Source organism: Triticum urartu, chromosome 1A (assembly GCF_056163025.1).
Source record: "Triticum urartu cultivar PI428250 chromosome 1A, HENAU_Tu73, whole genome shotgun sequence".
Lineage (NCBI taxonomy): Eukaryota > Viridiplantae > Streptophyta > Magnoliopsida > Poales > Poaceae > Triticum > Triticum urartu.
This window is the reverse complement of record NC_141873.1, coordinates 336192821-336220545: the sequence shown is the minus strand read 5'-3', so window position 1 is coordinate 336220545 and position 27725 is coordinate 336192821. Positions and strand designations below refer to the sequence as shown.

General features: G+C 40.8%; 1 pseudogene; it reads left to right on the top strand.

Moving 5' to 3' along the window:
* Positions 1-246: 246 nt before the first annotated feature.
* Positions 247-26220, top strand: LOC147991119 (NAC domain-containing protein 75 pseudogene; annotated as a pseudogene).
* Positions 26221-27725: the final 1505 nt, after the last annotated feature.

The window sequence follows — 27725 nt, the reverse complement described above, 5'->3', positions numbered from 1 at the left end:
TTCACCAAAGAAAAACCGGCGGCGGCGGCGGTTACTCTGGCGGTAGCGGATCGACGGCGAAGCGGCTCCGGCGGCGCGGGCGGCGTGATGCGGTGGCGGCGAGCAGCAGAGGCGGGGCGGCGAGGCGAGACGGCGCGCGGCGAGGCAGCAGCAGCGGCGAGCAGCAGAGGCGGGGCGGCGAGGCGAGACGGCGCGCGGCGAGGCAGCAGCAGCGGCGAGCTCCGGCGGCGCGGGCGGCGTGATGCGATGGCGGCGGCTCGAGATGCGGCGCGGGGCGGCGTGGAGAGAGGCGGCGGTGGCCTATTTATTGGGGCGGGGCGGAGCGCCTTGGGCGAGGGGGCAGCGGTGCCCGACCTTGGCACGGACGCCGAGGTCGGTGGCGGCAGTCGTGACGGCGGCGGTCTCCCGCTTGTGTGGAGGGAGGCGGTGCGGCTGGGCTGGGCTTGGCCTGGCAGGGAGCTGGGCCGGCCCAGTCGGAGAATTTTTTTTTTAAGAATTTTTTTTCCAGACAAACAAAACAAATAAAAACATTATATAGGCATATACTATATCAAAATTTTCAGAAAAAGATTTTCTACAAGATGAACATTTTCCTAGCATTAAATAAAATACACACAAATTCTAATAATTCAAAGAGTGCTACTGGTCTATTAAAATCCAACAAAAATCATTTTAAAAATACCAAAATGATTTCAAATTAATTTTTCTCCAATTTTCTGTTGTAGGGAATCATGTTACCCTAATTTCCATATATTTTAATTTTGGAGAAAAATAATTTGAATAAAACTCAAATAAATCCAAATTGAAAATTTATTCCAAAAGGACTTGAAATTGATCCTTTGAAACTCCCAACTCATATTTCATAATTTGAAGAAGTCATTTTATCTTCTCTCGTGAAAATCATTGAGTTGCATAAAGTTTCTGAAGTGGAAAATATTTCCCAATGGAATTCAAATATTTTTCAAACACCCTTTTCATTTTAAATGGAAGAAGTCATGTCATCTTCCCTCTAGGGTTTTGTATTTGAAAAGAATTTGAATTCACGAAGATCAGAAAACAAATATGAAAGTTTGGGAAAGTCCTTTTATTCCCTCTCATTTAACTTTCAAAAGTTTTGAATTCACTCACTTTCAGACAATCCATCAAACAATCAATCAAATCTATCTATTTATTATAACATTCCAAAATTTAGAATTTTGGGATGTTACATAACCCACAAGTATAGGGGATCGCAACAGTTTTCGAGGGTAGAGTATTCAACCCAAATTTATTGATTCGACACAAGGGGAGCCAAAGAATATTCTCAAGTATTAGCAGCTGAGTTGTCAATTCAATCACACCTGAAAACTTAATATCTGCAGCAAAGTGTTTAGTAGCAAAGTAATATGATAGTCGTGGTAACGGTAGCAAAGTAATATTTTTGGATTTTATAGTGATTGTAACAGTAGCAATGGAAAAGTAAATAAGTGAAGAACAATATATGAAAAGCTCGTAGGCAATGGATCAGTGATGGATAATTATGTCGGATGCGATCAATCATGCAACAGTTATAACATAGGGTGACATAGAACTAGCTCCAGTTCATCAATGTAATGTAGGCATGTATTCCGAATATAGTCATACGTGCTTATGGAAAAGAACTTGCATGACATCTTTTGTCCTACCCTCCCATGGCAGCGGGGTCCTATTGGAAACTAAGGGATATTAAGGCCTCCTTTTAATAGAGTACCGGACCAAAGCATTAACACATAGTGAATACATAAACTCCTGAAACTACTGTCGTCACCGGGAGTGGTCCCGATTATTGTCACTTCGGGGTTGCCGGATCATAACACATAGTAGGTGACTATAGACTTGCAAGATAGGATCAAGAACTCTCATATATTGATGAAAATATAATAAGTTCAGATCTGAAATCATGGCACTCGGGCCCTAGTGACAAGCATTAAGCATGGAAAAGTCATAGCAACATCAATCTCAGAACATAGTGGATACTAGGGATCAAACCCTAACAAAACTAAGTCGATTACATGATAAATCTCATCCAACCCATCACCGTCCAGCAAGCCTACGATAGAATTACTCACGCATGACGGTGATCATCATGAAATTGGTGATGGAGGAAGTTTGATGTTGACGATGGCGACGGATTCCCCTCTCCGAGCCCCGAACGGACTCCAGATCAGCCCTCCCGAGAGAGTTTAGGGCTTGGTGGTGGCTCCGTATCATAAAACGCGATGAATCCTTCTCTCTGATTTTTTCTCCCCGAACATGAATATATGGAGTTGGAGTTGAGGTTGGTGGAGCGCCAGGGGGCCCACGAGGCAGGGGGCGCGCCCAGGGGGGTAGGCGCGCCCCCACCCTTGTGGACAGGGTGTGGGCCCCCTGACATGGATTCTTCTTCCAGTATTTTTTACATATTCCAAAAATAATCTCCGTTGATTTTCAGGTCATTCCGAGAACTTTTATTTCTGCTCAAAAATAACACCATGGCAATTCTGCTGAAAACAACATCAATCCGGGTTAGTTCCATTCAAATCATGCAAGTTAGAGTCCAAAACAAGGGCAAAAGTGTTTGGAAAAGTAGATACGACGGAGACGTATCAACTCCCCCAAGCTTAAACCTTTGCTTATCCTCAAGCAATTCAGTTGATAAACTGAAAGTGATAGAGAAAAACTTTTACAAACTCTGTTTGCTCTTGTTGTTGTAAATATGTAAAGCCAGCGTTCAAGTTTTCAGCAAAGATTATGAACTAACCACATTCGCAATAACATTTAGGTCTCATGTTTACTCATATCAATGGCATAATCAACTAGCGAGCAATAATAATAAATCTCAGATGACAACACTTTCTCAAAACAATCATAATATGATATAACAAGATGGTATCTCGCTAGCCCTTTCTGAGACCGCAAAACATAAATGCAGAGCACCTTTAAAGATCAAGGACTGACTAGACATTGTAATTCATGGTAAAAGAGATCCATTCAAGTCATACTCAATGTAAACTAACAGTAATGGATGCAAATGACAGCGGTGCTCTCCAACTGGTGCTTTTTAATAAGAGGATGATGACTCGACATAAAAGTAAATGGATAGGCCCTTCGCAGAGGGAAGCAGGGATTTGTAGAGGTGCTAGAGCTCGGTTTACAAATAGATATGAATAATATTTTGAGCGGTATAATTTCATTGTCAACATAACAACCGAGAGATCTTGATATCTTCCATGCTACACACATTATAGGCGGTTCCCAAACAGAATGGTAAAGTTTATACTCCCCCTCCACCAACAAGCATCAATCCATGGCTTGCTTGAAACAACGAGTGCCTCCAACTAACAAGAGTCCCGGGGGAGTTTTGTTTGCAGTTATTTTGATTTGATTTGCATAAAGCATGGGACTGGGCATCCCGGTGACCAGCCATTTTCTCGTGAGTGAGGAGCGGAGTCCACTCCTCTTGAGAATAACCCACCTAGCATGGAGGATACAGAAAACCCTAGTTGATACATGAGCTATTCGAGCATACAAAACATAATGTTTATTTGAAGGTTTAGAGTTTGGCACATACAAATTTACTTGGAACGGCAGGTAGATACCGTGTATAGGCAGGTATGGTGGACTCATATGGAATAACTTTGGGGTTTATGAAATTGGATGCATAAGCAGTATTCCCGCTTAGTACAAGTGAAGGCTTGAAAAAGACTGGGAAGCGACCAGCTAGAGAGCGACAACAGTCATGAACATGCATTAAAATTAATCAACACCGAATGCAAGCATGAGTAGGATATAATGCACCATGAACATAAATATCGTAGAGGATATGTTGATTTTGTTTCAACTACATGCGTGAACATGTGCCAAGTCAAGCCAGTCGAATCGTTCAAAATAGGATACCACCCTATCATACCACATCACAACCATTTTATTAGCATGTTGGCACGCAAGGTAAACCATTATAAACTCCTAGGTAATTAAGCATGGCATAAGCAACCACAATCTCTAATTGTCATTGCAAACATGTTTCTTTCATAATAGGCTGAATCAGGAACGATGAACTAATCATATTTACAAAAACAAGAGAGGTCGAGTTCATACCATCTTTTCTTATCTCAATAAGTTCATCATATAATCATCATTATTGCCTTTCACTTGCACGACCGAACGATGTGGATAATAATAGTGCATGTGCATTGGACTAAGCTAGAATCTGCAAGCATTCAATTCAAGAGAGAAGACAAGGTAATATGGGCTCTTTGTTAGATCAACAATAATGCATATGAGAGCCACTCAACATTTTCATTATGGTCTTCTCCTCTCGACCCCCAAAGAAAAGAAACAAAATTATTTACACGGGAAATCTACCAACAAGCAAAAGAAGAACGAGAAATCTTTTTGGGTTTTCTTTTTAATTACTACTACTACATGCATGGAAAGTAAACTAACTAAAAGCTACAGCTAATTTTTTGGTTTTTTCCTTAAGGTTTATCAAACACACAAGAATAAAGCATAAAAAGGGAAATAAACTAGTATGGATATTACAATGAAAAAGTATGAGCATTGACAACTAGCATGAGTGTGTGAATAGGAATGTAATGTCGGTGAGAGATACGTACTCCCCCAAGCTTAGGCTTTTGGCCTAAGTTCGTCTATGGCCATGGCTGGCCTGGCGGATACCCAAAGTTATAGTTGGGGTCGTACTAAGAAGGATCCTCCTGGTGCCACTGGTTGACGATCTCTTCCGGATTCCACTGATAAATAGACTGCCGGTGCAGATCAAATTGTGGTTCCGGCTCTGGCTCTGTAGCTGGTGTGGGGTTTCGGTAGGCGTGAATGGCCTCCGGCGGAACAAGGTACTTGCTGTTCGCGTTGGTCGCGGAGGAAGTCGGTGAGGCCTGCATTCTCAGCCAACTCATAGAAATCATCATAAATCCCGGCTGCTCTCAAGAAATCATCACAAGGCCATTCACAAGGCCGAACCTCCGCGGTGCGAGGAAGATTATATTTGGGTCTCTCTTCTTCTTCTTCTTCACTTTGCTTATCCTTCGAACTCCGGCTCGAAGAGCCCCTCAATAATCTCTTCATCATTTTCTGAAATTTTTAGTAAATCAAAATAGAAGTGAACCAAACTCAACAATATTGATAGCAACTACTCCTAAAAGTGCCTAGAGGCAATATGCATTAAAACTACTTTTGACCATATAAATTTGACATGCAAGCTCAAGAACAGGGTCACCTAAGCAGCCAAAATTTGCAATGAATAAAGCATTAGAACAAAAACTAATTGGACCATCGGAGGATTCACATACCAAAGAACAATCCCCCAAAGTAGTTTTGTGAATGGAGCTTTGAGCTAGGAGATCGAAAATGGCAGCAAGATGAGCTAGAGCTCGTTCTTGAGCTGGTTGGTGATTTTTTTGGGAGGAAGGAGTGTGTGGTGGCTGGAATAAGTGGAGGGGGCCCACTAGGGGCCCACGAGGTAGGGGGCGCGCCCAGGGGGGTAGGGCGCGCCCTGGACCCTCGTGGCTAGGTGCTGGCTCCCCCTGATGTGTTCTCAGTGCCAGATATTCTCAAATATTTCAGAAAAAATCATATTCAAATTTCAGGGCATTTGGAGAACTTTTATTTTCGGGGTATTTTTTATTGCATGGATAATTCAGAAAACTGCAGAAATTACTATTTTTGCTTTATTTAATACAAATAACAGAAAGTAAAAAGAGGGTACAGAGAGTTGTGTTTTCTAACTTCATCCATCTCATGCTCATCAAAAGGAATCCACTAACAAGGTTGATCAAGTGTTGTTAACAAACTCATTCCGAATAACATGGAACCGGAGAAATTTAGAATAACACTATGTTACCTCAATGGGGATATGCACATCCCCAACAATAAGAATATCATATTTCTTCTTGACAGTAAGAAGAGGAAAATCAAAACCTCCAATAGTAATTGTTGAAATTTTCCAATAGAGTTGATACTGTGGACTTGAGGTTGTTTCCTCGGAAAGTGTACCGTATGCTCATTACCATTAACATGAAAAGTGACATTGCCTTTGTTGCAATCAATAACAGCCCCTGCAGTATTCAAAAAGGGTCTTCCAAGAATAATAGACATACTATCGTCCTCAGGAATATCAAGAATAACATAGTCCGTTAAAATAGTAACGTTTGCAACCACAACAGGCACATCCTTCCAAATACCGACATGTATAGAAGTTGATTTATCAGCCATTTGCAAAGATATTTCAGTAGGCGTCAACTTATTCAAATCAAGTCTACGATATAAAGAGAGAGCCATAACACTAACACCGGCTCCAAGATCACATAAAGCAGTTTTAACATAGCTTCTTTTAATAGAGCATGGTATAGTTGGTACTCCTGGATCTCCAAGTTTCTTTGGTATTCCACCCTTAAGAGTATAATTAGCAAGTATGGTGGAAATTTCAGCTTCCGGTATCTTTCTCTTATTTGTAATAATATCTTTCATATATTTAGCATAAGGATTCATTTTAAGCATATCGGTCAAACACATACGCAAAAAGATAGGTCTAATCATTTCAACAAAGCGCTCAAAATCCTCGTCATCCTTTTTATTGGATGGTTTAGGAGGAAAAGGCATGGGTTTATGAACCCATTGTTCTCTTTCTTTACCGTTCTTCCTAGCAACAAAGTCTCTCTTACCATAACGTTGATTCTTTGATTGTGGGTTATCAAGATCAACAGCAGGTTCAGTTTCAACATCATTATTATTGCTAGGTTGAGCATCAACATGAACATCATCAGTAACATTATCACTAGGTTCATGTTCATTACCAGATTGTGTTTCAGCATCAGAGATAGAAATATCATTGGGATTCTCAGGTGTGTCAATGACATGTTCACTAGGAGCATGCAAAGTCCTATCATTTTTCTTTTTCTTCCTCTTAGAAGGATTAGGTGCATCTATAGTAATTCTCTGAGAATCTTGCTCAATTCTCTTAGGGTGGCCCTTAGGATACAAAGGCTCGTGAGTCATTTTACCACCTCTAGTCATAACTCTAACAACATTATCATTATTCTTACTATTCAATTCATTGAGCAAATCATTCTGAGCTTTAAATACTTGTTCTACTTGAGTGGTAACCATAGAAGCATGTTTACTAATGAGTTTAAGTTCACCTTTAACTATAGACATATAATCACTCAAGTGTTCAATCATATAAGCATTGCGTTTCAGTTGTCTACCAAAATAAGCATTAAAATCTCCTTGCTTAACCATAAAGTTATCAAATTCATCTAAGCATTGGCTAGCAGACTTATTATGAGGAATATCACCTTCATCAAATCTATAGAGAGAATTTATCTTTACTACCTGTGTCGGGTTATCGAGACCGTGTGTTTCTTCAATAGGTGATGAATTAATACCATGTATTTCTTTAACAGGAGGTAAATTCTTAACATCTTCAGCTTTTATACCTTTTTCTTTCATAGATTTCTTTGCCTCTTGCATATCTTCAGGACTGAGAAATACAGTACCCTTTTTCTCCGGAGTTGGCTTAGGAGTTGGTTCAGGAAGTGGCCAATTATTTTCATTGGTCAACATATTATTCAATAGAATTCCAGCTTGATTAATTGTTCTTTCCCTGAAAACACGACCAACACAACTATCAAGGTGGTCTCTGGAAGCATCGGTTAGTCCATTATAAAAGATATCAAGTATTTCATTTTTCTTGAGAGGATGATCAGGCAAAGCATTATGTAATTGGAGAAGCCTCCCCTAAGCTTATGGGAGACTCTCTTCTTCAATTTGCACAAAATTATATATTTCCCTTAAAGCAGCTTGCTTCTTATGAGCGGGGAAATATTTAGCAGAGAAGTAGTAAATCATATCCTGGGGACTACGCACACAACCAGGATCAAGAGAATTAAACCATATCTTAGCATCACCCTTTAATGAGAACGGAAATAATTTAAGTATATAATAGTAGCGAGTTTTCTCATCATTAGTGAACAGGGTAGCTATATCATTTAATTTAGTAAGATGTGCCACAACAGTTTCAGATTCATAGCCATAGAAAGGATCAGATTCAACCAAAGTAATTATCTCAGGATCGACAGAGAAATCATAATCCTTATCAGTAATAAAGATATGTGAAGTAGCAAAAGCTAGGTCATATTTCATTCTAGCATTCAAAGATTTTTCTTTAATCTTAGCTAATAATTTCTTAAGATCATATCTATCATTGCAGGAAAGAAAGTCTCTAGCAGTTTCTTCATCCATAACATAACCCTCAGGCACAACAGGCAATTCATATCTAGGGGGAGAATCTTCATCATCACTTTCATCAATATTACCAGTTTCAATAATTTCATTCTCTCTAGCCCTAGCAAGTTGTTCATGAAGAAATTCACCTAGTGACACAGTAGTATCAAACATAGAAGTAGTTTCATCATAAGTATCATGCAAAGAAGAAGTGGCATCATCAATAACATGCGACCTATCGGAATCAATAACAGCAGTAGGTGTCACAAGTTTACTCAAAACAGAAGCTGAATCAAGTGCAGAGCTAGATGGCAGTTCCTTACCTCCCCTCGTAGTTGAGGTAAAAATCTTGGTTCTTTGATCTTTCAAGTTCTTCATAATGACAAGCAGATATAAATCCCAAGTGACTCAAAGAATAGAGCTATTCTCCCCGGCAATGGCGCCAGAAAATGGTCTTGATAACCCACAAGTATAGGGGATCACAACAATTTTTGAGGGTAGAGTATTCAACCCAAATTTATTGATTCAACTCAAGGGGAGCCAAAGAATATTCTCAAGTATTAGCAGCTGAGTTGTCAATTCAACCACACATGGAAACTTAATATCTACAGCAAAGTGTTTAGTAGCAAAGTAATATGATAGTAGTGGTAACGGTAGCAAAGTAATATTTTTGGGTTTTATAGTGATTGTAACAGTAGTAGCAGAAAAGTAAATAAGTGAAGAAAAATATATGAAAAGCTCGTAGGCAATGGATCAGTGATGGGTAATTATGTCGGATGCGATCAATCATGCAACAGTTATAACATAGGGTGACACAGAACTAGCTCCAGTTCATCAATGTAATGTAGGCATGTATTCCGAATATAGTCATACATGCTTATGGAAAGGAGCTTGCATGACATCTTTTGTCCTCCCCTCCCATGGCAGCGGGGTCCTATTGGAAAATAAGGGATATTAAGCCCTCCTTTTAATAGAGTACCGGACCAAAGCATTAACACATAGTGAATACATGAACTCCTCAAACTACGGTCATCACCGGGAGTGGTCCTGATTATTGTCACTTCGGGGTTGCCGGATCATAACACATAGTAGGTGACTATAGACTTGCAAGATAGGATCAAGAACTCTCAGATATTGATGAAAACATAATAGGTTCAGATCTGAAATCATGGCACTCGGGCCCTAGTGACAAGCATTAAGCATAGCAAAGTCATATCAACATCAATTTCAGAACATAATGGATACTAGGGATCAAACCCTAACAAAACTAACTCTATTACATGATAAATCTCATTCAACCCATCACCGTCCAGCAAGCCTATGATGGAATTACTCATGCACGGCGGTGAGCATCATGAAATTGGTGATGGAGGAAGGTTGATGATGACGATGGCGACAGATTCCCCTCTCCGAAGCCCCGAACGAACTCCAGATCAGCCCTCCTGATAGAGTTTAGGGCTTGGCGGCGGCTCCGTATCATAAAACACGATGAATCCTTCTCTCTAATTTTTCTCCCCGAATATATGGAGTTGGAGTTGAGGTCGGTGGAGCGTCAGGGGGCGCGCCCCACCCTCGTGGACAGGGTGTGGGCCCCCTGACGTGCATTCTTCTTCCAGTATTTTTTATATATTCCAAAAATAATCTCCATTGATTTTCTGGTCATTCCGAGAACTTTTATTTCTGCACAAAAATAACACCATGGAATTCTGCTGAAAACAACGTCAGTCCGGGTTAGTTCCATTCAAATCATGCAAGTTAGAGTCCAAAACAAGGGCAAAAGTGTTTGGAAAAGTAGATACGACGGAGACGTATCAGTTGCTACGCTCTTATCTCTTCCTCGCCAGTTCCCCTCCCCCCGAAGAGAAGGCAGTTCGTCGCTGCTCCCATGGATTCGCCAGGCGGTTCTCCTCCTCGTCGAGGCTGGGAGACCTTGGACGATGATCCTCTAGGAGATATCGCACGCTGCTCCGACGTCCTCACCGCCGCAAGACTCGGTGCTTCATGCACCAACTTTTTTGAGACGGTGCTTAAACATGCTTGGGAAAAGGCCATGCTTGTTAGTCTTCCATGCGTCCTCAAGGAGAAGGTTCTTCTATGGGACAATCCTTCGAACAGTCCACCGCTCCCTGGCCATGGTTGCACATTGACTCTGCTAGAGTTGCCGACGTTGAGAGGTAGTCGGATTTTGTCCGATGAGCAGGTCAGTCATGGAGTTTGATCATGTAGTACTTAGTTATTCCATTTCCATCCCGTAATTTCTCCGCTGCCCACCGTCTTATATATAGGCCTGGGTTGGTGCCAATGAAGATTGGCTTGCATACCTCCGGTCAGTTACCACCATCATTTTGCGCAACATCCACAGCAGTGCGGCCATTCCCGTAGACCCCTTCTCCACCATTGGGATCGGCCTTCCGGACTGGCTGGGCTTGAATACATATGATGATGTCTACATGAGGTTGAAGAAGATAGAAATTGCAGACCCGCTGACAAAGTGACGCGGCTACGATGATTACCATCTCATCATGGTGTTCGACATAAGGATTACCATCAATACAAGAGGCAGTAACGGTAGAGGCTGGCGCATGTTGGCCGCGGCAGATTTGTACCCCTACATGTTCGAAGATGCCATGCACCATGTAGGCCGCATCTTCGCGGTGACAAGCCAGGGGACTTGTTTCGTCTGGTTGCCATCCTATGGTATGGGAGATTACAACCGGAATGCACAAATCATCATTTGCATCCCTAACGGTACTCCATTATTTTACAGGGACCAGTCATCCCCCGATCAAAATAAGATCGCCGATCCTGGATGTGCATTTGCATCCGCGACTCGGTCTAACCTCGAACCTTGTAGCTGACTTTGGCATATTGGGATCACTATCTTAGCAGTCGTTACCCATGGTACCACTGATCTGCAACATGGTCACACAATCTACCATGATCGGACAGTCACCATCTACCCAGGTATTCCATTTTATCATTGCTATGTGTTAGAGTAGTAGAGTAGTACTTGTTAGTTATTTTCTTTTCTTGACTGGGACATGTTTACTGTACTAGCAGTACAATTTAGTATTATATTTTTTAACCCTCTCGCCTTCTCTTTCATTGTTGTACTACTTACTAGTACTAGTAGGAATACTTTTTTACCTTGGAGGACGCGTATAGCTAGCTAGGCCCTTGAAGACTTGAACCCACTAGCTCCCACCATTTTTGTTTTCCATGTCTTACTATCTCATCCATGTAGCCAAGAGTGGGTATATATAATAAGCCGGTTATTTTACTTCCTCTATACCAAAGTAGTAATATTTGCTGCACAGTATTACTGACCACCATATTTGAGCACAACATTATTATGCATGGACCTTGACTATGTACGTCACCATGTGTCCAGATTTGAGATGCCGCATGTACGAGATTAACGACGTCGAGTTTGACCCCCGTGGTGCTACGTGGGTATCGAGGAACACTCTTGGAGAGCACTCACTTTTCATTGAGGACAACTACCCCATTCTGAAGCGGATGCCACCTTCCGTGCATGACACCGAAGGCCTGCCATTCATGGAGCATGGTGGTGTCTTTAGTCCGCACCGCCGGATGAACGACATGCTAGGACACACTATCCCTTATTTATGTCGCTTCAGCTTGGATGAGTCTCCATCGTGTGGAACTGGACTAGACAGCTGCGACAATGATTCCCATTGCCCACCGCTATGGATCATGCCATCCATGAAGAACACCTGGGACTGGAACCTGGAGTAGGACATGGAGCCCATCTATAACATGTAAGTGGAGTATGGTAAATTGTGAACGGTATCGCTGTGAATATATGTAGACTAGTCGTGCACAAATTTATCACATGAGCTGGAGATGAACTTGTGTGGCATACTTGCATTTGTCCTTTAGAATTTATTAGTACTATATAAATGTGTTATGTGTACGTGCAACTTGTGTGGTTCTTGCACGGGCTCCAACACACTCTTTGAGAAAAAAAAGGTGGCACGGCTTTGGATATAGGTGACTTGGTAGCATCATATAGTAGCATCGTTCGCTATAGTTGTAGTACTCCTACTAGGACGACAACTCCTATAAAACTTTGTGCCTGGCTCTTTGCCTCTTCGGGAGGTTCAATAGTTCGTACTCGTGTGAACCTTCCACTTGGCTCTTGGCCTCTTCGGAAGGTCCAACAATGATGACACTACAGTACAATATGCTTCTGGCAATCTGACACCAATTGAACTGCTGCACGTCCACCGCGAGGGAGAGGGAGAGGGAGAGGGAGAGGGCATTGTAGTAAAAACCCTCTTCTTGTCCTGGGAACCACCGCGCGCGTGGGAGAGGGAGAGGGCGTAGTAAGAAAGTTTCTCCTCGTTCAACGAGTTGATGGGACACATCAAAGAAGTACTAGTCCATAGTACGTCCTTTCTGGTTAATATGGCTTAATTTGAAATGAGAAAAATACACTGGTGGTCAATGTATGTAACAATACGCTCTTTACGGTCACTATATAGCTTTGTGGTGATTATGCGATCACTAGCTCATCGTAGAGCACCGTATTGCACCCTACTGACCAGCCACATAGTCGACGTGGCACTTTTTTGACTGGTTAAATTGACACCTGGTTTCTGGATCCCACCTGTCAGTTGGCAGAGCAAAGAAATTAGTTAAACAAAACTTTAGGCAGGCACAACAGGAGTCCAACCCTTGCGCGTGAACCACCCTGGCTGTGTATGCGAGTGCATGCACGTGTACACCCTCGGTCTTCCAACAAACAGTGTACATCGGCTCAAAAACAAAGAGTGTACATCTACACTTCCAATGCATTTAGCCTTTAATATAATCGATATTGATTGACTAATGCACCAACTTGTGCTCTAGCTATAGGATACATGTCTATCCTTAATTTCAACATGCAACAACCTTCATTTAATCTTCTTCTCTCAATGGTCGCATGCACACATAAGTCTGCTACTTTTGGGCATTAATTATGCCATGAAGTTCCAGTTCCTCTTGGTCAATGTGTAAATCACTATATGTATAGTCTTTCACGGACGTAGGGAGTAGGTTGAGCACTTGAGCGTGAGCGTGCGCGTTGCGTCGTGTGATGTGTGCCGCATGGATGTGTACGTGCATGTGTATGTTTGAGTGTTGCATGTTGCATGCATGCATGCATGCATGAATGAGGCTTTTACTCCTCCCATTGACATGTTCATATTTCAAGCTTCATTAAAATGTTGCATGCAAGAATTAAGAGATAACTCACCAATGCGTGTAAAAGTTCTGGTCATTTGTTCCTCATGCATGCATTCCAAGTAATACGTTCGTAAACACAATTTTCTTGAGGAAAACGAGCCCATTATTGAGTACTTTCGGAAAAAATTCTTCGGGCACTCATCATTTACTACTACCTTGGCTAATGATTTTTTTATTGACCCGTATATAAACCTCCATCCTGGTTTAATGGTCCCCTTCGTACTTAGTGTAAAATTTTGACCGTAAATTTAACTAACAAAGTGTCAATGCATGTCATAAAAAACTATACCATTAAAAACTATGTTCAAATACGAATCCAGTGATATGATTTTTGGTGAAATGCATTAACATTTTTTTAGTTAAATAGATGGTCAAAGTTTGACACAAAATACTACTAGTACTCCTACATTATTGGCGTCGGGTGCCTTGGCCAATGTTTCATCTTGTTGGACAGGATGAGCGTAGAGGCATAGTGATATTGTAGATAGGAAGTCTTAGCGACCCATTATTCCTCATCTCGGTCAGAGAGAACTATTCAACTAGTCTTCACAGTGAAGTGACAATACACGCTGCAACAGATGGGACACTTAATTAATAAGTTGAACCAACATGTTGGTGTTACTAAATCTGCCTTACGCAGTACTGCCATCATGTTTGCTAGTGGAGCATCCTTCCGCAAATACGCCTTCGCACCTCTCTCCTCCATTAATTGACATATGGGCCCTCTTGAGGTAGACCCACATGTCATCAACTTAACTATTTACAATCCGAAGGATGGTATATCTTGGTAGTAGTACTAGTAGAATTGAGATTTAATGCACTTTCTTCCCCTTCTTTCCCTCTTCTTCCTCCTCTCTTCCCCATCATCGGCCGCACACCATTTCCCCCCCTCTCCCGCTCATTGCTCGCCCGCCCGCGCCATCTTCCTTGGTAGCTCGCGCATACCAATCCCCTCGCTCACTGCTTGGCCACACACGCCATCTTCTTTGCTCACCCGCCCGAATCCACTTCCCCGCTGGCTCACAGGCACCGAAAACCCCAATCACTCAGCGCCCTAAAAACCCTATGGTAGAACTGACTGACACGTAGAGCCACGATTGGAATTCCCTCCTCGGTGTTCTCTTGGAGCGGATCTGTAATCATATGGACCCGCTCAGCACCATCCGTCTGGCCGCATGCTCGGTGTCTTTGTACCGTCTACTCGTCTGCAACCTGCCGGCCCTTTTCAAAACACCCTGCTTGCTGATGCCCGATCCTCGCAGGTGACCCAGACACCGACTTGACGATCCTACGAAGGTTTCCATGGTGCCCCTCGACATGCTACCACTACTCGTCCACTTGTCCTTCATGCGCGACCACTACTGGGCAGGCATGAAGGCCAACTGGATCATCCTCATCCACCAATCCGGTAGTCCGTGGCGTCTCGTGGATATCTATGCTACGTCTTGAGCTTGCGTTGGTTTTCCCCAAAGAGGAAGGGATGATGCAGCAGAGTAGCGTAAGTATTTCCCTCAGTTTTTGAGAACCAAGGTATCAATCCAGTAGGAGCCCACGCTCAAGTCCCTCGTACCTGCACAAAGCGATGGCTACTCGCAACCAACGCGATTAGGGGTTGTCAAGCCCTTCGCGGTCACTTACGAGAGTGAGATCTGATAGATATAATATTTTTGGTATTTTTGGTATAAAGATGCAAAGTAAAAAGTAAAAGCAAAGTAAAAAGCAAAACAAGATTAATGTGATGGAGATTGATATGATGAGAATAGACTCGGGGGCCATAGGTTTCACTAGTGGCTACTCTCAAGAGCATAAGTATTCTATGGTGGGTGAACAAATTACTGTTGAGCAATTGACAAAATTGAGCATAGTTATGAGAATATCTAGGCATGATCATGTATATAGGCATCACGTCCGTGACAAGTAGATCGAAACGATTCTGCATCTACTACTATTACTCCACTCATCGACCGCTATCCAGCATGCATCTAGAGTATTAAGTTAAAAACAGAGTAACGCCTTAAGCAAGATGACATGATGTAGAGAGATAAATTCATGCAATATGAAATAAACCCCATCTTGTTATCCTCGATGGCAACGATACAATACGTGCCTTGCTGCCCCTTCTGTCACTGGGTAAGGACACCGCAAGATCGAACCCAAAGCTAAGCACTTCTCCCATGGCAAGAACTACCAATCTAGTTGGCCAAACCAAACGGATAATTCGAAGAGACTTGCAAAGATAACCAATCATACATAAAAGAATTCAGAGAAGATTCAAATATTATTCATAGATAGACTTGATCATAAACCCACAATTCATCGATCTCAACAAACACACCGCAAAAAGAAGATTACATCGAATAGATCTCCACAAGAGAGGGGGAGAACTTTGTATTGAGATTCAAAGAGAGAGAAGAAGCCATCTAGCTACTAACTATGGACCCGAAAGTCTGAGGTAAACTACTCACACTTCATAGGAGGGGCTAGGATGATGTAGAAGCCCTCCGTGATGACGGCCCTCTTCCGGCGGAGCTCCGGAACAGGCCCCAAGATGGGATCTCGTGGATACAGAAAGTTGCGGCGGTGGAATTAGGTTTTTGGCTCCTATTCTGATCGTTTGGGGGTACGTGTGTATATATAGGAGGAAGAAGTACGCCGGAGGAGCAACGAGGGGCCCACGAGGTAGGGGCGCGCCTTGGGGGGGGGAGGGGGGCGCCCCCCACCCTCGTGACCGCCTCTTTTGTTCCTTGGAGCAGGGTCCAATTCTCCTGGATCACGTTCGGTGAGAAAATCACGTTCCCGAAGATTTTATTCCGTTTGGACTCCGTTTGATATTCCGTTTATCCGAAACACTGAAATAGGCAAAAAACAACAATTCTGGGCTGGGCCTCCGGTTAATAGGTTAGTCCAAAAAATAATATAAAAGTGGAAAATAAAGCCCAATATATTCGAAAACAGTAGATAATATAGCATGGAGCAATCAAAAATTATAGATACGTTGGAGACGTATCAGGCATCCCCAAGCTTAATTCCTGCTCGTCCTCGAGTAGGTAAATGATAAAAAGAGAATTTTTAATGCGGAGTGCTACTTGGCATAATTTCAATGTAAATCTTCTTAATTGTGGTATGAATATTCAGATTAGAAAGATTCAAGACAAAAGTTTATATTGACATAAAAATAATAATACTTCAAGCATACTAACAAAGCAATTATGTCTTCTCAAAATAACATGGCCAAAGAAAGTTATCCCTACAAAATCATATAGTCTGGCTATGCTCCATCTTCACCACACAAAGTATTTAAATCATGCACAACCCCGATGACAAGCCATGCAATTGTTTCATACTCTAACTTTTTCAAAACTTTTTCAATCTTCACGCAATACATGAGCGTGAGCCATGGATATAGCACTATAGGTGGAATAGAATGGTGATTGTGGAGAAGACAAAAAGGAGGGGAAGATAGTCTCACATCAACTAGGCGTTTCAACGGGCTATGGAGATGCCCATCAATAGATATCAATGTGAGTGAGTAGGGATTGCCATGCAACGGATGCACTAGAGCTATAAATGTATGAAAGCTCAACAAAAGAAACTAGTGGGTGTGCATCCAACTTTCTTGCTCACGAAGACCTAGGGCAATTTGAGGAAGCCCATTATCGGAATATACAAGCCAAGTTCTATAATGTAAAATTCCCACTAGTATATGAAAGTGACAACATATGAGACTCTCTATATGAAGAACATGGTGCTACTTTGAAGCACAATATATGAGACTCGCTATATCATGGTGCTACTTTGAAGCACAAGTGTGGAAAAAAGGATAGTAGCATTGCCCCTTTTTATTTATTTTCTTTTTTTGGGCCTTCTTTTTTTTCTTTGGCCTTTCTCTTTTTTTATTGGGACAGTGCTCTATTTAATGATGATCATCACACTTTTATTTATTTACAACTCAATGATTACAACTTGATTCTAAAACAAAGTATGACTCTATATGGATGCCTTCGGTGGTGTACCGGGATATGCAATGAATCAAGAGTGACAAGTATGAAGAAATTATGAACGGTGGCTTTGCCACAAATACTTATGTCAACTACATGATCATGCTAAGCAATATGACAATGATGAATGTGTCATGATGAACTAGATGGTGGAAAGTTGCATGCCAATATATCTTGGAATGGCTATGGAAATACCATAATAGGTAGGTATGGTGGCTGTTTTGAGGAAGGTATATGGTAGGTGTATGATACCAGCGAAAAGTGCGCAGTATTAGAGAGGCTAGCAAAGGTGGAAGGGTGAGAGTGCGTATAATCCATGGACTCAGCATTAGTCATAAAGAACTCATATACTTATTGCAAAAATCTAGAAGTTATCAAAGCAAAGTATTACGCGCATGCTCCTAGGGGGATAGATTGGTAGGAAAAGACCATCGCTCGTCCCCGACCGCCACTCATAAGGAAGACAATCAATAAACAAATCATGCTCCGACTTCGTTACATAAGGTTCACCATACGTGCATGCTACGGGAATCACAAACCTTAACACAAGTATTCTTTAAATTCACAACTACTCAACTAGCATGACTTTAATATTATCACCTCCATATCTCAAAACAATTATCATGCTTCAATATTTTCTTAGTACTCAACACACTCAAAAGAAAGTTTCACAAATCTTGAATACCAAGCATATTATTATTAAGCAAATTACCATGCTATTAAGAGACTCTCAAAATAATTTAAGTGAAGTATGAGAGATCAATAGTTTCTTTAAAACAAATCCACCACCGTGCTCTAAAAGATCTAAGTGAGGCACATAGATCAAAATTATAACGCTCAAAAGATATAAGTGAAGCACATAGAGCAAAATTATCTAGCTCAAAAGATATAAGTGAAGCACATAGAGCAAAACTACTTAGCTCAAAAGATATAAGTGAAGCACATAGAGTATTCTATCAAATTTTAATTCATGTATGGCTCTCTCAAAAGGTGTGTACAGCAAGGATGATTGTGGCATACTAAGACACAAGGACACAAATAATACAAGACGCTCCAAGCAAAACACATATCATGTTGGTGAATAAAAATATAGCTCCAGGTAAATTACCGATGGAAGTGGACGAAAGAGGGGATGCCTTCCGGGGTATCCCCAAGCTTTGACTTTTTGGTGTCCTTAGATTATCTTGGGGGTGCCATGGGCATACCCAAGCTTAGGCTCTTTCCACTCCTTGTTCCATGATCCATCAAAAAAATTCACCCAAAACTTGAAAACTTCACAACACAAAACTCAAAATAGAAAACTCGTGAGCTCCTTAGCGAAAGAAAACAAAAGACCACTTCAAGGTACTGTAATTAACTCATTCTTTATTTATATTGGTGTTAAACCTACTGTATTCCAACTTCTCTATGGATTATAAACTATTTTACTAGCCATAGATTCATCAAAATAAGCAAACAACACACGAAAAACAGAATCTGTCAAAAACAGAACAGTCTGTAGTAATCTGTAGCTAACGCAAGATCTGGAACCCCAAAAAATCTAAAATAAATTTATGGACGCGAGGAATTTATATTTTGATCATATGAAAAAAGAATTAACTAAATAGAACTCTTAAAATAAAAATTACAGCAGTTCTCGTGAGCGCTAAAGTTTCTGTTTTTTACAGCAAGTTCAACAAGACTTTCCCCAAGTCTTCCCAACGGTTCTACTTGGCACAAACACTAATTAAACACAAAAAACACAACCAAAACAGATACTAAATAATTTATTTATTACTAATCAGGATAAAAAAGCAAGGAATAAAAATAAAATTGGGTTGCCTCCCAACAAGTGCTATCGTTTAACGCCCCTAGGTAGGCATAAAAGCGAGGATAGATCTAGGTATTGCCATCTTTGGTAGGCAATCCATAAGTGGCCCTCATGATAGTTTCATATGGTAATTTTATTTTCTTTCTTGGAAAGTGTTCCATGCCCTTTTTTAATGGAAATTGAAATCTAATATTCCCTTCCTTCATATCAATAATCGCACCAACCGTTCTAAGGAAAGGTCTGCCAAGAATAATAGGGCAAGAAGGATTGCAATCTATATCAAGAACAATGAAATCTACGGGCACATAATTCCTATTTGCAACAATAAGAACATCATTAATCCTTCCCATAGGTTTCTTAATAGTGGAATCCGCAAGATGCAAGTTTAGAGAGCAATAATCAAAGTTACGGAAATCTAGTAAATCACACAAAGTCTTGGGAATAGTAGAGACACTAGCACCCAAATCACACAAAGCATAAAACTCATGATCTTTAATTTTAATTTTAATAGTTGGTTCCCACTCATCATAGAGTTTTGTAGGGATAGAAACTTTCAACTCATGTTTTTCTTCATAAGATTGCATCAAGGCATCAACAATATGTTCGGTGAAGGCTTTATTTTGACTATAAGCATGTGGAGAATTTAGCACGGATTGCAACAAGGAAATACAATAAATTAAAGAGCAACTTTCATAATTAAATTCGTTGAAATCCAATATAGTGGGTTTAGCAACATCTAGATTTTTATTTCTTTCGATCCCACTTTCATCAATTTCATCATTAAGATCTAAATACTCCGAATTTTTAGAATGCCTTCTAGGTAAAGGAAGATCATATTCAGTTTCATCAAGATTAATATTGCAAAATAAAGATTTAATAGGGGACACATCAATAACTTTTAGATCTTCATCTTGATTTTCATAGGAATTGGAGGACCACGCTTTAATAAAGGCATCTTTGGAAGCACGCATCCTAGCGGTTCTTTCCTTACACTCATCAATTGAAATTCTCATGGCTTTTAGAGACTCATTGATATCATGCTTAGGTGGAATAGATCTAAGTTTCAAAGAATCAACATCAAGAGCAATTCTATCAACGTTCCTAGCCAAATCATCAATCTTAAGCAATTTTTCTTCAATCATAGCATTAAAATTCTTTTGCGAAGAAATAAATTCTTTAATATTAGATTCAAAATCAGAGGGCATCTTATTATAATTTCCATAAGAGTTATTGTAGCAATTCCCATAATTATTAGAAGGATTACTAGGATATGGCCTAGGATTAAAATTCCCTCTATAAGCGTTGTTACCAAAAGTATTCCTACCAAAAAATTTCACATCCATAGATTCATTGTTATTCTCAATCAAAGTAGACAAAGGCATATCATTAGGATCAGAAGAACCACTCTTAGTAGCAAATAATTTCATAAGTTCATCCATCTTTCCACTCAACACATTAATTTCTTCTATCGCATGCACTTTTTTATTAGAAGACCTTTCAGTATGCCATTGAGAATAATTAACCATAATATTATCTAGGAGTTTAGTAGCATCTCCTAAAGTGATTTACATAAAAGTGCCTCCCGCGGCCCAATCTAAAAGATTTCTAGAAGCAAAATCCAATCCGGCATAAAATTTTTGTATAATCATCCACAAATTCAAACCATGAGTAGGGCAATTACGTATCATTAATTTCATTCTCTCCCAAGCTTGTGCAACATGTTCATGATCAAGTTGTTTAAAGTTCATAATATCGTTTCTAAGAGAGATGATCTTAGCGGGAGGAAAATACTTAGAGATAAAAGCATCTTTGCACTTGTTCCATGAATCAATACTATTCTTAGGCAAAGACGAAAACCAAGCTTTAGCACGATCTCTAAGAGAAAGAGGAAATAGCTTCAATTTAACGACATCATTATTGACATCTTTTTTCTTTTGCATATATCACATAAATCAACGAAGCTATTCAGATGAGTGGCGGCATCTTCACTAGGAAGGCCGGCGAATTGATCTTTCATAACAAGATTCAACAAAGCAGTATTAATTTCACAAGATTCAGCATCGGTAAGAGGAGCAATCAGAGTGCTAAGGAAATCATTATTATTGGTATTGGTGAAGTCACACAATTTAATAGTATCTTGAGCCATCGTGACAAACAAGCAATCTAACACACGAGCAAACAAAAAGCAACGGGCAAAAAGAGGCAAATAGAGAGGGATGATAGGGAGAGAGAGAGATGGCAAATAAAACGGCAAGGGTGAATTGGGGGGAGAGGAAAACGAGAGGCAAATGGCAAATAATGTAATGCGAGAGATAGGGATTGCGATGGGTACTTGGTATGTTGACTTTTTGCATAGACTCCCCGGCAACGGCGCCAGAAATCCTTCTTGATACGTCTTGAGCTATAAGTATTTCCCTCAGTTTTTGAGAACCAAGGTATCAATCCAGTAGGAGCCCACGCTCAAGTCCCTCGTACCTGCACAAAGCGATGGCTACTCGCAACCAACGCGATTAGGGGTTGTCAAGCCCTTCGCGGTCACTTACGAGAGTGAGATCTGATAGATATAATATTTTTGGTATTTTTGGTATAAAGATGCAAAGTAAAAAGTAAAAGCAAAGTAAAAAGCAAAACAAGATTAATGTGATGGAGATTGATATGATGAGAATAGACTCGGGGGCCATAGGTTTCACTAGTGGCTACTCTCAAGAGCATAAGTATTCTATGGTGGGTGAACAAATTACTGTTGAGCAATTGACAGAATTGAGAATAGTTATGAGAATATCTAGGCATGATCATGTATATAGGCATCACGTCCGTGACAAGTAGATCGAAACGATTCTGCATCTACTACTATTACTCCACTCATCGACCGCTATCCAGCATGCATCTAGAGTATTAAGTTAAAAACAGAGTAACGCCTTAAGCAAGATGACATGATGTAGAGAGATAAATTCATGCAATATGAAATAAACCCCATCTTGTTATCCTCGATGGCAACGATACAATACGTGCCTTGCTGCCCCTTCTGTCACTGGGTAAGGACACCGCAAGATCGAACCCAAAGCTAAGCACTTCTCCCATGGCAAGAACTACCAATCTAGTTGGCCAAACCAAACGGATAATTCGAAGAGACTTGCAAAGATAACCAATCATACATAAAAGAATCCAGAGAAGATTCAAATATTATTCATAGATAGACTTGGTCATAAACCCACAATTCATCGGTCTCAAGAAACACACCGCAAAAAGAAGATTACATCGAATAGATCTCCACAAGAGAGGGGGAGAACTTTGTATTGAGATTCAAAGAGAGAGAAGAAGCCATCTAGCTACTAACTATGGACTCGAAGGTCTGAGGTAAACTACTCACACTTCATCGGAGGGGCTAGGATGATGTACAAGCCCTCCATGATGACGGCCCTCTTTCGGCGGAGCTCCAAAACATGCCCCAAGATGGGATCTTGTGGATACAGAAAGTTGCGGCGGTGGAATTAGGTTTTTGGCTCATGTTCTGATCAGTTGGGGGTACGTGTGTATATATAGGAGGAAGAAGTACGCCGGAGGAGCAACGAGGGGCCCACGAGAGGCAGGAGGCGCGCCCTAGGGGGGCGCCCCCACCCTCGTGACCGCCTCTTTTGTTCCTTGGAGCAGGGTCCAAGTCTCCTGGATCATGTTCGGTGAGAAAATCACATTCCCGAAGATTTTATTCCGTTTGGACTCCGTTTGATATTCCGTTTATCCGAAACACTGAAATAGGCAAAAACAGCAATTCTGGGCTGGGCCTCCGGTTAATAGGTTAGTCCCAAAAATAATATAAAAGTGGAAAATAAAGCCCAATATAGTCCAAAACAGTAGATAATATAGCATGGAGCAATCAAAATTATAGATACGTTGGAGACGTATCAATCTACACCCAGCGAGAGATCACCCTTCCATCGTTGTATACCGCCTCCATCAAGCCTCGCGGCTCGCCGGACACTCCTGCCTACTACGGACGAGACGCGTTGAGCTTTTGGTTCGACCTCCGTTTGCTGAAGGTTGTAATATATGGAGTGCCCACAACATCAGATGACTACATGGATTACAAGCTCATTGCCTTGTTCAACATGGGATTACTCTATCTGGAATCCGGTCGCCATACATGGTTATGGCTCATCGTTAATCCTATTGATCCTCCATTTCTGTCTGATGCTATAGTGCATGATGGCATCGTTTACGCGGTTGACGCACAGACTGGCTGCCTATACTGGTGGAATCTATCGTCGTGTAATTGTTCTATATCGTCTCATCTTTACCTTATGAATAGGACTGCCTGTTGATTGTTACAAATTTAGAATAGATAGTATGTCTATAACCACATCATTGCTATATGTTCCTCTCATTTCCTAGTTTTTTATGACCACACATGTTATTGTTAGAGTTGAATGAGAACAATTGGCATCTAATGATTGTTAGAATAGATATTATGAGTATAACCTCATGATTGCTATATGTTACTCTCATTTCCAAGATTTTTATAAAAATGCATGTTATTGCTTAGAGTTGATATGAGAACAGTAGTAAGTGCTATGGTAGAATATGAGTAGGCCCTGTCATAGCTGTTTTCCTCTCATTGTTACATGATGTTTGAACCATGACATATTGTTAGAATATGAAAGCCATTGGCTTATTTTTTTTAACTTGGGGTATGATTATGACCACGGCATTGCAATTCTTTGTCTATGATATGAGTCACTGTTATATAATATTAATTCCACACATACTCTGAACATGATTTTATATTTTTTGTCCTTTTGGTCTCTAATTTGATTTGTTGCAGCAGATGCAAATGCGCTGGCCTTCATGATTCCAGGACCTGGAATCAAACCAGTCAATGGGTGGTGGTTTATCGCTCGTTCAACTGAAGGCGGTCATTTGATGCTCATCTGCACATACCAAACTGACCGAACCATTTCATCAAACCACATGCAGTACAATGCCTGGGGCGTTCGTGACTGTGATGACTATGGTTGCTTCATGTTTAAGAAAGATCCCAGCTCTGTTGGGCCAGGCGTATTCAACTGGAGGCGGGCTTACAACCTTGGCAACCACTCCATGTTCCTTGGGTTCAATTATCCGATCATCCAACCAATCATCGATCATATCACCCGCGATGATTACCATGTTATGTAACTTCCATTCGCCAGGGGGAACTGTGTTTACACATCATACCATGGGTTTCATGAATCACCATATCCAGAGATTCGTCGACACAGCTTGTTGCCAGATAATCTTCAGTGTGTGGAAGGCATCAAGCTTCCATGCGATGAATGACTTTTGCAAACCCGACATGCGGCGATGTGGTTCATGCCAACAACAAATATGCACAACTTGATTCGTACCGATATCTAGACTGAGCCATGTATCCTGCTACTGTAGCATGACCCTCTTTTGTTGGATATTATGTACTGTTGCTAGTTTGAATCACTCCTCTGGTTTGAAGGATAAGATACCTTTCTGGGATCAAGTGCATCCTAACTCACATGCGTAGGATGTACTGATAATGATGATGGAGATGCTGTGTAGAAGCCATATATATATATAAATTAGGCTTCAAGTGCGTACTTGTTGGTGAAAGTGTTGTCCAATGGGAATTATATTTTGTATTACTCATATAGCCTACAAAGTCTGTCGCACAGCCTTGTGACTTCTTCTCCATTTCTAAATTTGTACTAGTCCTTTATACCATATATTGCGCTACTCGTCCTACTACCTCCCTCCTGGTTTATTGGTCCCCTTTGTAATTTGTGTCAAATTTTGACCATAAATTTAACTAACTAAATGCTAATGCATGTCACAAATTTTTTTATCGTATGATTCATATTTGAACATAGTTTCCAATGGTATAATTTTTGGTGACATGCATTGACATTTTGTTAGTTAAACCTATGGTTAAAATGTGACACTAAATATGACTAGTAAGTAGTACAGTAGTAGTACTAGTATACGTCGGTCAAATTATTCATCATGTCCTCACATTGAATTGATGTGACAACACGCTGCGCGTGAGGTGACACAAGAGTCCCGATGGCATGTTCGGGTATTGTGGACTTCACATTTGGAGTACCACTTATCTGTCGAAATCTTTTATCATTCACTTAAAATAGTCGATTGATCATACATTGAGTACCATATAACTAGAATTAACCGATGCAAGTCCAAGAAGGATTGGACGGTGCTGCCGGTTGGCGTCAAGTTCGATCCCACGGATCAGGAGCTGATCGAGCACCTTGAGGCCAAAGTGAGTGCTGACAACGTGAGATCTCACCCTCTCATCGATTTGTTCATACCAACCATCGACAGCGAGCACGACATATGCTACACCCATCTTGAGAAACTTCCAGGTGAGACACCGATCGACCGTCTACTTGCACAAATATATTCCTTTGTTTATAGCTCTATTTTTCTTTTTAGACGCAAACCTAGTGAAGCAATTACAATTTGACAGTTAATAAAAAGTGAAACAACTGACTACAACATGCCAAAGATATTATGAAAATGCCAACTACGTACACTAAAACCTATATTCGACAATACTGCAGGTATCACACCGAGTGGCCTAAGCAAGCATTTCTTCCAGCGAACTCCAGGGCATTCAAAAGGGGCAGGTGGATGCATCACAAGATACGATCAGAGTGCAGCATGCACGCAATGTGGCACAAGACCGACAATACCTTGCCGGTGATGGTAAACGGCCGACAGACGCGCAGTAAAAAGGTTTTGGTGCTGCACACCAACAAGAACTTCGACCAGCAGAGGACCAACTAGGTGATGCACCGGTACCACCTCGGGGACCTGGAGCAAGATAAGGAGTGGGAGCTGGTCCTCTGCAAGATTTTCTACCAGACGAACACTAGGGCTAGGACTAAAAATATTATAAGTTAGTTAGGTATTGGTACTTGTACTACCTGGTTGTCTGCAAGTTGGTATTGTTGTTAACGATCTTTTCGTATGAACTTGGCATTTGCTTCCGACCATCATGTCAAGGGTCGACATGGATATAAAGCAGAATCATTTGTTTCAAAACAAATTTCCAGGCACCTGATTTTTATTTCATGGGTAGCATAAGCACCTGCGTTCGATTTCCCAGTTCTCCAATTTTTTAAATCATCGAAGTACGCAGGGGATCCATCCGGTTTCACAGGCTGATAGTTGGATGCAACACGTTAGAACTGGGTTGTGGCATGCCAAGCCAAGCTGCAAATTTTTAAAAGAGTGGAGCGATGGCTTTGGGCCTTCCAGAACAGTTAAGTGTCGCGACCTCGATCGTGAAGCGCCTCCCATGGACTAAAAAAGGCCTAGTCTATTATTATTAGTTGAAATATGTAAAATATTCCATAATGAAAATAAATATGTAAAATGCAATGAATTTAGTCTGCTTTCACTAAAAACCATCCGATTTGCATGAAATTCTTCCGTGGAACCACAAGACGGCTATCCATACAGAGCCTAACCGTACGGAACCAACAGGTCCATGGCCGTACGCAACCAAGTGCATGCACTTATTATCACGATGGAAAAATAATGCTGATGTCTGAGACGATGGAACCCATGATGTCTTCAACGTACTCAATAAACGAGAGAATTCTGCAAGTATAGACTAATAATTGGGATCCAGCAGGTATATTGTTTTTTCAGGTCGAGCAAGTTTCAACTAGGTTGTAGACTGCCCAGGCTTGGTTTTGCTTTTAACATGCCCAACCCATGACTACAACGGGGCACAAAGATCCAATAGGTATCTACTTGCCTCTGGCCCGCCAGCGTTAGTAATATTTTGTCTTAGAACATCTGCAGGCAATTTTTTTTACTAAATCAAACACACAACCCAGTTCTATTTTCCTCTTGAAACACCATGTCCTACTTCCGTTTTCTAATCTCTACCTATAGTTTTACTATAACATTCCAATTTTCAATTTGGATGTTAATCATTAGGTCATCATATGCATCCATATTTTGAGCATTTTGAATTTGGTTTATTTGGACAATTTGATCCTAGAGACCTTAAGCAACTCAAGGACCATGTGAGAGAGTTGGAGGTTTTCATAAAATTCCATTTTTTTGAATTTTGAAAATTGGTAATTTGGATCAAAGTGCTTTTTATTTGAAATTATTTCTCCAATTAATTCCAAATAAATAAAATAATGAGAGAAGATAATATGACTTCTTCAAAACAGAGGAAATCATGGAAATTTAATTTTGAATAAAAATATATGTTTATTTGAATTTTATTTGAGATTTTATTTGGTTAAATTAGGGAAAATTGCATTTTTGAAAATTGCATTTTAGCCCCGAAAAATGTTCACATTGTCCTAAATATTAGGAGAGGACCCTGAAAATTATTTTTGGTATTTTAGGTTTTATTTTATTTTATTTTGGATTTTTTTTCTCTG